The sequence below is a fragment of the Chlamydotis macqueenii genome, chromosome 1 (assembly GCF_036417535.1).
Source record: "Chlamydotis macqueenii isolate bChlMac1 chromosome 1, bChlMac1.mat, whole genome shotgun sequence".
NCBI lineage: Eukaryota > Metazoa > Chordata > Aves > Otidiformes > Otididae > Chlamydotis > Chlamydotis macqueenii.
In genome coordinates this window covers 48,325,731-48,332,092 of record NC_141556.1, presented here as the reverse complement: position 1 = coordinate 48,332,092, position 6,362 = coordinate 48,325,731, and the positions used below count along the sequence as shown (strand labels likewise).

Genomic DNA, 6,362 nt, shown 5'->3' with positions numbered 1-6,362 from the left:
ACCAGGCAAACATCGAATTATATTACTCTAAAGGATAATTTAAAATGTAATTGGTTAGATAATGCTTACTTTTCTGAGTCATTGAAATGCTCTCTTATGACTCCTGTAAATACTTGTAAGAAATAAATGTTTCACCTTAATGCATGAGTACTCATAGATAGTACCTTACATCCACTTTGACTAAAGCCATTACGCACATGGTGCTGGCAGATTGCATGAATCACACAGGACAGTTGCTGTTCTCTGATGGGATGCTTTATGTCTGTAGCCATGACAATGGGAAATGTAAAGGTGGCGATTCTAGGAGTTCAGAAAACTCATGATATTTGGTTTTTTTTTTACTTAATGTCTTAATCCCTGAAATCCCTGAACTCTCATGATTATTTCAGAATATTTTTCTGCCTTTCAAAAATACTTCTGTGCTTCTTGAAAAGGCATATACATTCCAGATCTTTGAAATTAAAAGTCAATTAGAAAGAAAACAGAAATAGAAGTGGCTTGATTTTTAATTTCAAGAATATATCATTACTCTTAGGTGTTAGCTTTTGGAGCCAAGAGGCTGGATCTATCTGTACCAAAAATGTGACTAGCACTGAAAAATAATTCATAACATCTGTAGCTTGCAATATCTGTTATACTTCGAAATATGTGTTCACTACACAGAGTGGGTGGAAATGGAAAAAAGCAGTTAAAGTAGTGCATTCATTTTTAAACTTTTGCTAGGGCCTTTATAATTCTTAGTATTATAATAATAGGAAATTATGTATTTGATCATAGTATATGAATTTTTTTTTTCTGTTTTAATGTGTTCCTGACTCTGTTCTGGAATACAATGTTCTAAATGTTTGGAAAAAACCCCAGTGTAGTAACACATCAGCAGGTCTACCTCAGCAGGGGATGGAGTTCATTTTCTTGTTCTTTCCTATGGGAAGGGTCAGAGGTATACAAAAACAATAATCTGTGATAAAAATAAGTCTAAAAAGGATCTTCATGGAATATGAGTCTTATAGACTGAAGAGCAAAAAAAAAAAAGTCTGAAAAATGGTTGTGAATCACCTTTAAGAAGGTGTGTTTTAAGAGTCTCATGCATTCCTGAGGACACTGCTTTTTTATATCTCTTAGAAAAAAAGTATCACTGCTGATTTTGCAGAAGGAAGGGGAAGGTGGAGAATGAAGTTTTACTTTGAAAGAAGGAGAGAGAAGGGGGCTGCAGATACTTTTCTGCAGAGAAAGACAATTGTGTTTCTTATTTCATGGATAGTAGGATGCAAATAATGAAATTACTCCTATTTGCAGATTCCACACAATAGAGAATAAATTTCCAGTAAATACTGAAGTACATAGCTGGGAAAGCTTCAGTGAACTTTTCTAAGTCAAAGCGTTCAAAGTTGCGTTAAGCTCCTTGCCATCCCTCCAGAAAGCAGTCCTTGAGTCCTGTTATTTTCCATGACTACTAACCCTGACCCTGTAAGCTTGCCATTCACCTCATTCATCCCAGAGTCCACTCAGGGCATTACTGAGGGCATTCACCCCGGGGAGGGTTGCTGCCCGTCAGTGGGATGCAGCAGTGCTGGGCTTGGAGCAGGGGGGAGCACGGGGCAGCCTGCACAGGCAGCTGCTGGAGGGGCTGCCTCCGTCGGGAGAGATGATCACAGTTGGGAATTACATGTAGCTCAGCCCAGATTCCTCAGCTGGCAGCAGCTGTTTGTGGAGGCTGAAAGAGTCTTGAAAAGAGCCCCGTTTTATGGCCCCTGTGATAATAATCGTGAGTGTTGCAATGTAATAACACATGTATCGGAGCTGCAGTGTTCAGAGGTCTCTCCCTGCCTTTTGGCCCCTTCTGTCCAGCTGAGAAAGGGAGGGGTTTTTTTTTTCAGAGGAATAAGCCTCATCCCTGCTTGTTGTAAAATGCATAGGTGGAAGGAAAAAAATAACACCAAGTACCCCAAACAAACAAACAAAAAAATCAAACCACAACCTCTGTTGTGTTGTTAAAGTTGTTTATAATTGGGACTGTTCACAGGTTTGTTATTTTGACTATGTGGTCTCAGTGTTGCAAGGATGCAGTTCTCAGGGAAATGTCCTGATCTCTGGGCTACAGACTCAGACTCCCATTTGCTTAGTCTCCCTCGCTGGCCCCATAAATCTTGCATTCCTTTTCTGCAGAGTCGTATGGCTCCAGCAGAAACACGGCTCCCTGCCAAGTTGCAGACGAACTTGTGGCTCTCACTTCTGAGAAAGCGTAGCAGAGGGCCAAAACCCCTTCGAAGCAAGGAGGGTTCAAAAGCCACCTTTCTCCTTTTGTGGGTTAAACAATTCCACAGCCCCTTGGTCACAGCTCCTGGGGCTGAGCACGTTGTTCCCTCAGCTGCAAAAGCAGTAAAGCCTGTCTTCTATACAAAACCCCCTAACCTCCCTTAGTCCTCATGCTATTCCCAAATCCTTGCTACACCTCCTGCACCTGTTTGGTTGGCTCAATGGCAGCACATGCTACTTGGGCTGGTGCAGTGCCATGTAGGAGGTGGCTTGCCACTGATTGCTGCTCTCTCAGGGACTGGTTAAGGACTGAATTAAACCAGCCTTCGTCCTCCTCTGCCTCATTTCTGGTCTCATAAAATCTCCAGACACATCAGCCTTCTGTCCTCTCCAAGAGGTGAGGCAATCACAGCTAAACAGCTAGATGCTGTACTTTGATTAAGAAATCGTGAGAAAAAACTGCACCCCAGGTAGATAGGATCCCATGGAGACAAGACTTATTCTGCAGTTACCTTCTTCTGCATCCTGGTCCTATTAACTTCTCCTCACCAAATATCTTCTAGGTGACTGTAAATGAGCCTTCCAGTACTTTCTGGAGTGTGGGCCCTTGTTGTCTGCGTGAAAGAAATCTGTTGATGATCCAGCTCTCCTGGATTTTGATGAATACATTTTGATTGTGTTTGTTATTCCAAAATTCTGTGGTGTAGTGACTAGTGTAAGAAAAAGTTAGGAAAACTTCTGCCAGGGATAATAAAAGTTCAGCTGATCCTGACTAACAAAACAAAATATTTAAGCTTACTTACATACTTTTTTCCCCCTCATTTTGTAGTTCTATGGCATATTCTGTTCTTTATGTGTTTTCACATGCATGCATTTTTACAGACATACATGCACACTGGTGGGAACAGTTGAGTGCTACAGGTTGATAATGTAGAACAGAAGAAAATATCTACTTATAGAAATCGGCAGAGAATAAGACAGATCTGACCTGTGCTGTGGGAACTGATGGCTGTTCAGCTTCTCTAAGGAAGTAATGATTTCTCCCAAAGAAATATTTTAGTGCAAATCAAAACAGTCTTTATGACTAAGGATACATGAACTGGTTTATTAAACCTCTTATATTTCCAGAATTTTTAGGCTCTTAATTTCAGTGTAAACAAGGATTTTGGAAGGGTGGAGCTATACCACTTCTACTTATATGTGAATAAGTAGAATTTTTTTTAAAATGTATTTACCAACTTAAGTATTAGCTGACTTAGTTTTATTCAACCAAAATAAATAAAGATATATATATTTTCAATTTAACATACAGTGGGAAAGGCAGAAGAATCTAAATCTTTAGTAAGTTATAAATTAATCTTAGGAACCAGAGGCCTGAAGTATTTCCAGGGAACTGAATACCAAACTGTGCAGCACTGATTATTAACATAAAAAGTCAGACCATCATGAGAGATTTTTGTATGTCTTTTCAAGAAGCAAGCTTTAATGTATAAAAAATCACAGCCAAGAGCTGGAATACTTGTGTAAACTGTTCTTAAAATGATTGAGAGGTGACTCAATTGACATTTTCTAGCACCAGTTTCCTTTTCAGTTGGTATTACATAAATTTCTCTGGCAGGCATTTGTAGGTGGACATATAGTCATACTGTACAACATGGCTTCAGAAGTATATGAGCATCACTTGAGTTTCTCAGAAATGAGTAGTAATGACAGCCCACAGTTCCCCTCTAAACTTCTCAGTCTTCCAGACAGAGGAATCAAAAAATCCTCCTGGGAAATCATAATTCTATTCCAGGAGCCAAGAGCCATTTCAGCTTCTAGTGGGATTATAATTTTCAGCATTCATTTCAAATTCTGTCATGCTATCATGTTAGTTCAATCGCCCATTCATCTGAACTGGATGTCTATTGACCTGTCCTGACCAGAAGTTTGAGGGTTTGCTCTCCAGGCAAAGAATCTCCAGCACAAAGACTAGTTTGCACTACATCAGTGCTCCTCCTACATGTATCTACCTGGAGATACATCTGTCTATATAGAGACCTGGACCTACAAGCTGAAGCACAGCTCTTGAAGCCAACGTAGATGTGACAAGTGGTGAAATAGTTGGATCCAGTCCACACCTCAAACACCTCAGTTTAGTCCAGAATTACTTAGCTGCTGATTTTACAAGACAGTGTCCAGATCCACCCATTTATAAACTCTTCCTCCACTGGAGAGCTCCAGTTGATGTTGCTTTTAGCTGGAGAATGTACTAAACTTCTTAATGACAATGCAATGTCTCTCCAGCACCCTTGGTGCATCCTGCACTCCTCTATGCTTTGCTCTTCAAAACTCAGACAGGTCAAGAAAAAAAAAAGATCTATAGCTGTTTTCTGAAACATTTTTGAAAACAGTTTCAGGAAATGCATAACAGAATATACATGACACAGGTGATAAAACAAGTTTAACGCTTTAAGGGATGGCAATTATATTATTTGCATGCAAAGCTAATTATTGCATTGTACATCCTTCTAGTTTCTAGTAGGAGATAGGAAGCTTTTATAAATCACTTTTCACAAATAGATATATGATTATTAAATTTGACTTATCATTATAACACGAAACATTTACAGTTTAAGTTCATTGCTTTGAGAAATTATTCAGGGATAACACTTGAGCTTTTAGAAGCTGTTATGTGAAGCTTGAAATGTACAGTTGGAAATTAAGTTTGAAGTTTAGTCTCTGGCAAATGATCCCTTCAGTGGCAATCCAAATATTCTTACAAAGTATGTTCCAAGGGCATCACATAAAGGACAGCTGTATAGCTCTCATGTGCCCTAGCTTCCGCCATAAGCACTTATTTACAGATACCAGTCTATTAATATAAATGTACTGACAACCAGAACTTAGTAATATTACTTTGAATACAAATAATTAAACCTCTTTTTTTTTGTATTTATATATGAAACATGCTATAAAAGTTGCTAGACTATAAAAACTCCTTATAACAAAATTATCATCTTGAAAAAGTAGTGCTTTCTGGGAAAGAATTTTTAGCTGCTGACATCATTCCTTTCTGCTGAGGCCAGAAACTGTCCAAAGACAACCAACATACAAATTATACGGTATCACATTTTTATATATTTGGAACTCTAGTCCTACACTTCTGTACGTAATAAGAGTTTTGCAACTGCCTTCAGTAAAAATGAAGTCCATGCCTGAATGAGGAAAGGTTATTTTAGAAATATGAAGAATCTTAGTCTGTATCATGTATTCATGAACTGAATATCAGTAAGGTAAACAGGATGAGATGTGAGCTTTGGCTCTTGTCATTTTATGTACATCCCAGGCTGATGATTGTGCTTTTTAAAACTTTTGGATGCTAGTGTGATTAAAACTCAGCCAGGTTAATCTGTATTGTACTAAATATCAGATTTAAATATATTAATATTTTTTAGCTAATGTTAGAGAACTTGTAGGTGGGAAAATAAACTTGAAAGAGTAGCTGGGATGTTTTTAAATTCAGAAACCAGACTTTGGTAATGGTAGGACAACAGAATATTTCCTATACAGACTAGTATTATCAATTCAAAATTAAGATTAAAAGCAGCAAACACTTTTCAAAAGTTTAGGTCTCCTGCACCCATATATAGCTAACTAAAAAAGCAATCTTGTTTCCAGATTTTGCTAAGCAGCAAACAGCAGTTACAGATACCGGTGGGATCTGTGAAATGCTCAACACTTTGGAAGATTCAGACCAGGCACCTAAAGACAAATTGGAAGCCTCATCTGCATGCAGATATTTTAAAGAATATGGCCAAATCTGTAATGAATTCTTAGTGCATCACTAATTGTAGTAAAAAGGTCCAATACACATCACTGTGTGCTCTCTAGAGTTCATGGTAAAATTTTATAGTAGTAACTATATACTAGTGCTCTTTATATAGGTTAAAAGAATTAAATATAGTACCAAACATATGCTTCTTTTCATGGTTTTCCATAATCTTTCCAAATAACAGCCATCCATATTTTTTACTCTATAGATGTATATATATTCTAAAACTGATTGAAAGAGAAGTTTTACTTAACATTAGATTTTGACAGAGAAACCTGCATTCCAGATGTCA

The 6,362-nt window shown here is 37.9% G+C and overlaps 1 protein-coding gene across 1 annotated transcript in view; it reads left to right on the top strand.

The window, feature by feature from the left end:
• The window catches only part of DCN (decorin), a 39,888-nt gene that overhangs the window by 13,379 nt on the left and 20,147 nt on the right, over window positions 1-6,362 (top strand). The window lies entirely within an intron of this gene.